Below are 8,199 nucleotides of genomic sequence, written 5' to 3'. Positions count from 1 at the left end.
CCTGAAGCCTATGTGGGTTATGAATGCTATGTACCTGTCTTCGATGACAGTCCATCAAGCCACTATGAGGTCTACCTGTGTCGATTCTAAGCTTCCTGAAGCAACCGGAAGTGGTTAAAATTACCCTAAAAGTTTTTCCATACCCAACCTGCAGTTTGATAGAAATAGTGCATTCAACCCTGTGTAAATCAGTCAGTTCTTAACGTAAAGACTTAAAACTCAGGATTCTGTAAAAGCATACCCCAATGAGGATATGTCTTTACTGTTAGCTTTCCTGTGCCAACCGGAAGTGCCATAATTGGTATCAGAGGGGCTGTTTCGAAGAGTTAAACAAGTTAGATCTTTCCAAAACTTCATATGTGTTATTAGGCAACCCTCAAACTGTAAATCAGTCATGTCTCCCATAAAATGTCCAAGAAAAACTAAATGACACACACACACGGCTTGGAAGGAGGGACACATTGGGGTGCGTAAAGACAGTGTCTGCAATAGTTAACTTTGTTTGAACTATTAAAGAACCGTCAGACCTAGAGTTCTGAAACTTTAGAAACCTGTTCTAGAGCTCAGGTCGATAGTGTGTGGTGAGTTATGTGGCTCTAGAAGGTTCTCGGACTGAGAAACAGCCTTGTACATTTGCAATAACTTCAATTCATTTTTACATCTCGAAAATGCCGACACTTAGAAATGTCCCAGAGTCGCACGACTAGGTGCATTGCGATCATCTTGGCCTATACAGATGGACCCCAATGTTTCTGTCTGATATTCAAGGACCCCGTAGCAAGTCATGGAAAAAAGTGGATTTTCAGCACCAATTAAGGTCTTGCTCGGGCACCAAATTACCTATCGAGCCGAAACTTGGGATTCGGGGTCGCCTCAGCTAGGCCTACACATAATGTCAGAACTGGACCCCCAGCTCGAACGTAACTACGTGTTTTACGTTTTCATTATGGTTTGAACAGAAGGCGCTGTGAATTTTGGGCCAGCTCTGAAGTATGTGATAGTTGGAAAAAGTGGGTGTGGTGTCAGTTTGTATCAGTTTGGTGTCAGAATGAAATCTAATTGACTGATGGACGGTGACTTGCTGGTGACTTTTGTCCATTTGCAATATGTTTAAACAGTGAGGTACCATCACCAAAGTGACATTCTGAAATCAACCCCAACGAGCGATGGAGAGGAACCACTATCACTGCCCGGCCATCCTGTGTTCATTAGGCAAGTCAATTTTGCTTTTCTGCAGGAGTTTTGAGCATGACAAATTCGTGATGGTAAATGCCCATTGAAACATATTGCAAATGCACGTGCATTTGCAATATGATTCAACAGTGAAAAAACATCACCAAATGGACATGATGAAATCAACGAGCGATGGAGAGGAACCACTATCACTGCCTTTCTGCAGGATTTTTGAGCATGTAAAAATCGTGATGGTACATGGCAAATGGACATAACCTGATGTGGCATTTTCAAATCTTTCATATTGCACTTGGACATTTCTTATGGCATTTGGCCAAAAAAAGTGACTTGACTTTGACTTCCTATGAAATCGTATTGCAAATGGACAAAACATAAATCACACTTTCACAAAATGCTTGAAGACATGGCTAAAGGTCAATCAGATTTGTGAACATGGTCCCTAGCTGTGTGTTGCCGCTCTCCATGTTGTCTGTTGTCTGTAGCTTGTGAAGTGTGGAAACACTTTGTTGCTTTTATAAATTTTGACTTGCTGCTTTTTGTTCTATGCTGCTCTGTCTGTATGCTCTGTCTTGCTTGTCCTATGTTGCTCTGTCTGTATGCTATGTCTTGCTTGTTCTATGTTGCTATTGTCTATATTGTAATTGTTTTTAATAACCTGCCCAGGGACTGCGGTTGAAAATTAGCCGGCTGGCTAAAACCGGCACTTTTACTGAAACGTTGATTTAATGTAAAAATAAAAAATAAACTCAAACTCAACTCAAACTCATATGCCTTATGCACAAGTTTTAAAAAATGATGATAATAAAATATGACTAAAGTATGTTGATACAGTTCTTATACATGTGTAATTGAGACTAAATTTGAAAGAATTTCGAAAGCACTTTTTTAAGAACCAGTGTATCTTTAATTATATGTAGAACTTAGTCTTTAGTCAAAGTTTATGATGAGTATTTCTGTTATCTGGCGTAGCTTTCTATAATTCCTCTGGATATTTTGGAGGATGTTCTGAACATGGCGTCAATGTAAACCGAGATTTATGGATATAAAATGCATATTATCGAACAAAACATAAATGTACTGTGTAACATGTCATATGACTGTCATCTGATGAAGATTTTCAAGAGGTTAGTGATTGATTTTCTTTTGTGATTTTTATCTTTTGCTGGAAAAAATGGCTACGTTTTTTATTTGGTTTGGTGGTGGTCTAACACAAATATATGTTGTGTTTTCGCCGTAAAACATTTTAAAAATCTGACACGCTGGGTAGATGAACAAGGTGTTTATCTTTCATTTGAGGTATTGGACTTGTTAATGTGTGATGGTTAAATATTTCTAATGAATATTTTTGCGTTCCCTGCGCCACCTTTTCAGCTGAACGGGGGGGTGGAGTTCCTGTAGGGGAACCCATCGCCTTAACATGTAACAAAAGGCTAAGCTTGTGTTTGAATATATTTATTTCATTTCATTTGCGATTTTCATGAATAGGAAACGTTGCGTTATGGTAATGAGCTTGAGGCTATGATTACGCTCCCAGATACGGGATTGCTCGACGCTAGAGGTTAATGATGTGGAATAAAAATCACTGGCCACCAGAAAAGCAGCCTCAGAATGTAAGTTTTCCTGCTTGGTTATAACCTCGTACAGTTTTGAAAACTCCACCCAAAACCACTCATTCCTTTAATTTACAGTGTTAAATAACATTAATATTTTTGGAGTTATAATAAGGTTGGTAGCAACATGGAGAATCTGTTGCAGCTCAATTTGACTACAAAATCCACAATTCAATGCTCACTATGGACTGGCTGGCAAGCTAGCTAGCAAATGTAGCTACACACAATAACAAAGACAATATCAGCATGTAACATAGCTAGTTAGCTGGCAAATCTCCTAAACAAACTGCACTACCAATTTAGGAGTCTACATCCAGTGGCTCGATGTGCCTCAGATGGGAAATGTTGCCCACGCTACACCAATTGCTGCGTATTGCATTCTGGGTGAATCTGGGACAAGGGCGCTCCCCTTCAAGGAGTCTATTGGGTGCTAGCTCAAAATCCCGTCAACAAGAATTACAACATCACATATCTTTCCCGAGATGTGAGATAATTAACTTGCCATCAGTGGTATCGTATAGAATCGTGACATTACGTAATTGAGGAAAATAGACACGTTTCTCCACATATACACTGACTTCGAGAAGGGATTGCGTGACGATTAGCTTAGCAACCACATGACACCGCATGACAACGTGAATGGGTGGGGCGTCTGTTGGGTGGGGCGTTAAACAATACGTTCCTTCAGTCATTGAACAAGATAAGTATATCTCCTTTCTATATCCAGGGTGCACCATACAAATAGGAAAAATGTGCTAGACCCTCTGTTAAATTGCACATTTCTCGAGGTAGGAATATTGCAAAAAATATGATCAATAGCTCATTTGAGAGAAGCTATCCTCCCGAGTTATGAGATCGGCCAGTATTGAAATCTGACACCTATGAAAGGCGTTGCGTCATTTTCCTATTAACTTCCAGTGTAATGAGAGCGACTTTAACACAGTGCTACATCATACTGGCCAAATTTCTGCCTGATTGAATGCCAATGACTCAGATACACATGAAATTACCCTGGAAATCGATAGAACATCACTCAGAGATGCACAAAAACAATATAACGTTCAAAATGGGTGAACCTTTCCGTTAAGTGCTTGTTATTTTTCTTCTGAGGTGGAATGCACACAGGCCCGATAACAGCTGAAATCTCCCTTGGGAGGTAAAAAGGTTGGCATTTGACCATCATGTATTCCAAGACGGGTTGAATAATGGGTTGACACTTCCACCGCCCTCGAAGTCAGCACACCAGTTGCTGTTGGTGAAGAAGCAAACCCCCCCCCCCCTCGATTTCCACCAACTCCATTGTCCTGTCAGCATGGTGAATGGAGAATCAATCGAGTTGGATAGCCAACTCTTGTTCAAGAGCCATGTTTCAGAAAAGCAGAGAATATTGCAGTTTCGAGAGTCCCGTTGGTAGCAAATATGCGATCGGAGGTCATCTATCTTATTATCAAGGGGCGCGCTGCCCAGTCGCAATTGTAAATGAGAACTTGTTCTCAACTGGCCTACCTGGTTAAATAAAGGTGAAATAAAACAAATATAAGAAAAACATCAAGTGACTGGCCATTGCCCAGTAGAATGCTGAGATCCCCTTGCCAGGATCCCCTTGCCAGGATCCCCCCTCTTTTGCCTCTAACGTCTGCTTTTCCTCTTGGGCAGTCCAAAAATTGGGTCGGAATTACAGAAAGAACCCAGGGCAGATAAGTCGAAGTTGTAGCTGGAATTGAGGTAAGAAACTGCCAACTGATGTTCACAAGTTTTTGCCGGTTGTAAGAAATTATAGAGGATACATTGAGAATACATTACACTGATTGAAGAGGATTTATCAAGTGATAAAGGATTCACCTGGTCAGTCTATATTATATTTGAGCAACACTACATGTTATTGTGGAGAGGGGTACAGAAAGAGTCTGCTAACCAATGACAAACAATAACTTTTACTGACCTATTAGCAGGTGGTACAATGAATGTACCACCTCTGAAGGTACTGTTATTTTTCTCCCTCAACTCTGTTTACTTTGCTATATCTCCTGGGCTGTTGTTAGATTCCATAGACACAACAGGACAAAGCATAAATCAAGAAAGACTGGAGGAATGGTTTAGAAAATGTTGGGAAGGAAACTGAACAGAATGCATACCTGTTGCTCTGTTTTCCCAGACACCCACTGAAATTTAAAACACCTGTTCTGGGCAGATAGTATAGACCATGGGTTGTGTTTGCACCTTTATTGTGCCACGGAGATGAGTGCGAACACAAAGCAGCCATAGGGAGGAGTCCCTTTCAAGGAGCCAGCAGGACAATTCCTCCATTCTTCTGTATCCTTACCTTGGGATATGACTAGTCTCTTATTCTTAATGTAATTTTAAGTCATTCTTCATGTGGTGCCGGGAACAAATGCGAGCAATTTTCTAGCAGGACTGAAGACAGCTGAGGGAATTGTCATTGTGTGATTTAACAAAGTAATGTATATCTGCTAGGCACATTGTGCCCAGACAACATCTGCTACATCTGCTACATCTGAAGACAAAAACATTGAAATGATAAGCATGCATGGAATCCTTATTTCAATGATAAGGAGATGATAACCCTGGTATTTGTGATGAGTTATGTGATTATTGCTACTGGATGATTTTCAAGTTACTTTATATGTTGACCATCTTTTAACAATAATACCTTTTTCACTAAAAGACGATATAATTTGTTTATAGAGTATAAGTTCATGCCATAGAAGCTTTAGACCACCACCTGCTGGCATATTCCCTAACAAAACAAAGGGGATAATACTTTTGAGGCACTCCTACACGTTGATCAGTTAATTAACTCTCCCTGTTTAACTAATTAACCTTACTAGACTCCTATAGCTGCATTATACCATTATGATTGTACAGGTTTTCTCCTCTCTATTATCAAGCAGCTGGACTTGCAGGCTAATATTGACAGATGAGGCGAATTTAACGTACACGGACAAACTGTTTTTAAAAGCTTAATTTTAAAGGACTTAGTAAGTACATACATTTGTTTGACACTGTAGATAGTTTGTTTACAAGCTTTTCTGAGGCTTGGCAAATGATTGGCTATGCACAAAAGCTGTCAAAGTAGCCAAAGTGTGTTATTCCATTGGAAACTACTCTCTCTTATAAACAGCACACTCGGTCTTATAAATAGCAGCCAAACAGCAGAGCAAGGGCTTTCTATCTCCTTTTGGTTACTATGGTCCTTGTTTGTTCTATAGAAAACCCACTGCCCCCCTACTACCACTCTCCCACCTTCCAAAACCCCCCTGCTCATATCTTTCCTCCCACTCCCCCTCGCCCACCTATCCAGACTCAGACAGTCTCTCAAGCCCCAACGCCTCAGTCTCAGCCTTTCTGATGGGGAGGATCAGCTGGACCGCCTCAAGCAGGTGGAGCTTGCCCGGGGCATACCCATGTTGCTGTGGAGGGCAGGCACCGTGCAGGCCTGGCTGGAGGTAGTCATGGCGATGCCCATGTACATTCGCGGCTGCTCTGAGAATGTGAAGAGTGGCAAGGTAAGACTAACTATTCTAACACTGCATAACACCACAGGTTATTGGTAACAAGCACAATCATGTAAGCAAGGTTAGACAATGATCAGAGACAGAGATACAGGGTTTGAGATTCAGATTTGGAATTGGAATTTGAGCTGCCTTCACCAAGCGTTCCAAGGCAATTAAAGAATGCATATGCAAACCAGAATGTGAATTAGAATGTCACTTTCTTGCAGTGTTGGGGTCAATTTCAGTCTATTGAATTGGACATGGCTTTTCCCCATAGGAATTCAATCCCTGGAGTTGGGATTGAATTGACCCCAACACGGGTGTCAAGGAACATAGGCCCAACAGTTGATACAGTTGAAGTCGGATGTTTACATACACCTTAGCCGAATACATTTCAACTCAGTTTCACAATTCCTGACATTTAATCCTAGTAAAAATTCCCTGTTTTAGGTCAGTTAGGATCACCACTTTATTTTAAGAATGTGAAATGTCAGATTAATAGTAGAGAGAATGATTCATTTCAGCTTTTATTTCTTTCATCACAATCCCAGTGGGTCAGAAGACTACATACACTCAATTAGTATTTGGTAGCATTGCCTTTAAATTGTTTAACTTGGGTCAAACATTTCGGGTAGCCTTCCACAAGCTTCCCACGGTAAATTGGGTGAATGTCCTCCTGACAGAGCTGGTGTAACTGAATCAGGTTTGTTTCCATAGTCAAGTTGTATTCTGATTGTAAAAACTGACGGTTGTCGAAGTATCATTAGTGACCAGAAACAAACATCTTCATCTGCTTGTAATCTGTTTCCATCTCCTCCTATATTGTCTTCTCATCTTCTCCTATCTCTTCTCATCTCTCCCAATGTCCTGTCATCTCTTCTCATGTTTTCTTCTTCTTCTCATCTCTTCACACTGTAGGCTGTCAAAGGCTGCAGACATGGACCGCCACTGGGTGGCCAAGGCCAGGCTGAATGACGTGGGGCTTCCGCAGTACTCGCAGGCCTTCCACACACACCTGGTGGACGGGCGCATGCTCAACTCTGTGACACAACGTAATCTGGAGAGGTCCCTCGACGTCACCAAGAAGGCCCACCAGGTCAGCCTGCTGCTGGGCATCGAGCTGCTGCACACGCTCAACTTTGACAACGAGGTAGGTAGTCATACAAACAGCAACACACATCCATATAGATGTATCCCAGATGGCGTAGCAGTGCAGACGTGTTTTGTCATTGTCCAGTGTAAACTTTGTATTGTTTAGTCTTTTTTGTATATATTTGAATATTTTTCAAACTCTTTTTCCATTTTTAAATTAAATATACCTTCGGTTAACCCGCCTCACGCAATGTGATACTGATCTGCTATTTTCAGACCTTATAGCTAGAACCTCCATCAGAAGCTAGATATCAGATTCTAACCAGCTAATTAGCTACTAGCTATTTAGTTATTGTTAGCCACTGCTAGTGGCCTTTACCTTTAGCTCAGACACCAGCCGCTTTTAGCCTGGATAATACCTGCCTGTCTGCACAGCGCGATATCAACCCTGAGCATATCGGACTGCTTTTCTCCACTACATCACCAGATTCCTGTTGTAAGCTCTGGACCATTACTCCAGATCATCGCAGCTAGCTGCTACCGAGTGGCCCAGCCCCAAAGCTAGCCTTGAGCCAGGCCCATCTCCCGGCCTGCTCAATGGACCCTATGATCACTCGACTACACAGCTGATGCCTCCCGGACTCTTCACTAACACGACTAGAAGCTACTACATCACCGGATTCCTGCCGTAAGCTCTGAACCTTTGCATCCAGCTACAATACCTCTTTTGCCAATTGGCCTGGACCCTTTGTCGACAGGGAGACCCACCGGTCCATCACGACTGGTCT

General features: G+C 41.7%; 1 long non-coding RNA gene across 1 annotated transcript; it reads left to right on the top strand.

The window, feature by feature from the left end:
* The first annotated feature begins 2,766 nt into the window (after nt 1-2,766).
* On the top strand, nt 2,767-7,947 carry LOC116356998 (uncharacterized). The gene is made up of 3 exons (XR_004205282.1): nt 2,767-6,331; nt 7,238-7,469; nt 7,899-7,947. It is a non-coding gene; the product is annotated as an uncharacterized LOC116356998 (long non-coding RNA).
* The last annotated feature ends 252 nt before the right edge of the window (nt 7,948-8,199 follow it).

Source organism: Oncorhynchus kisutch, linkage group LG24, assembly GCF_002021735.2.
Source record: "Oncorhynchus kisutch isolate 150728-3 linkage group LG24, Okis_V2, whole genome shotgun sequence".
In the NCBI taxonomy this organism is placed as follows: Eukaryota; Metazoa; Chordata; class Actinopteri; order Salmoniformes; family Salmonidae; genus Oncorhynchus; species Oncorhynchus kisutch.
The sequence above is the reverse complement of the archived record's forward strand: the minus strand, read 5'-3'. Positions and strand labels throughout refer to the sequence as shown.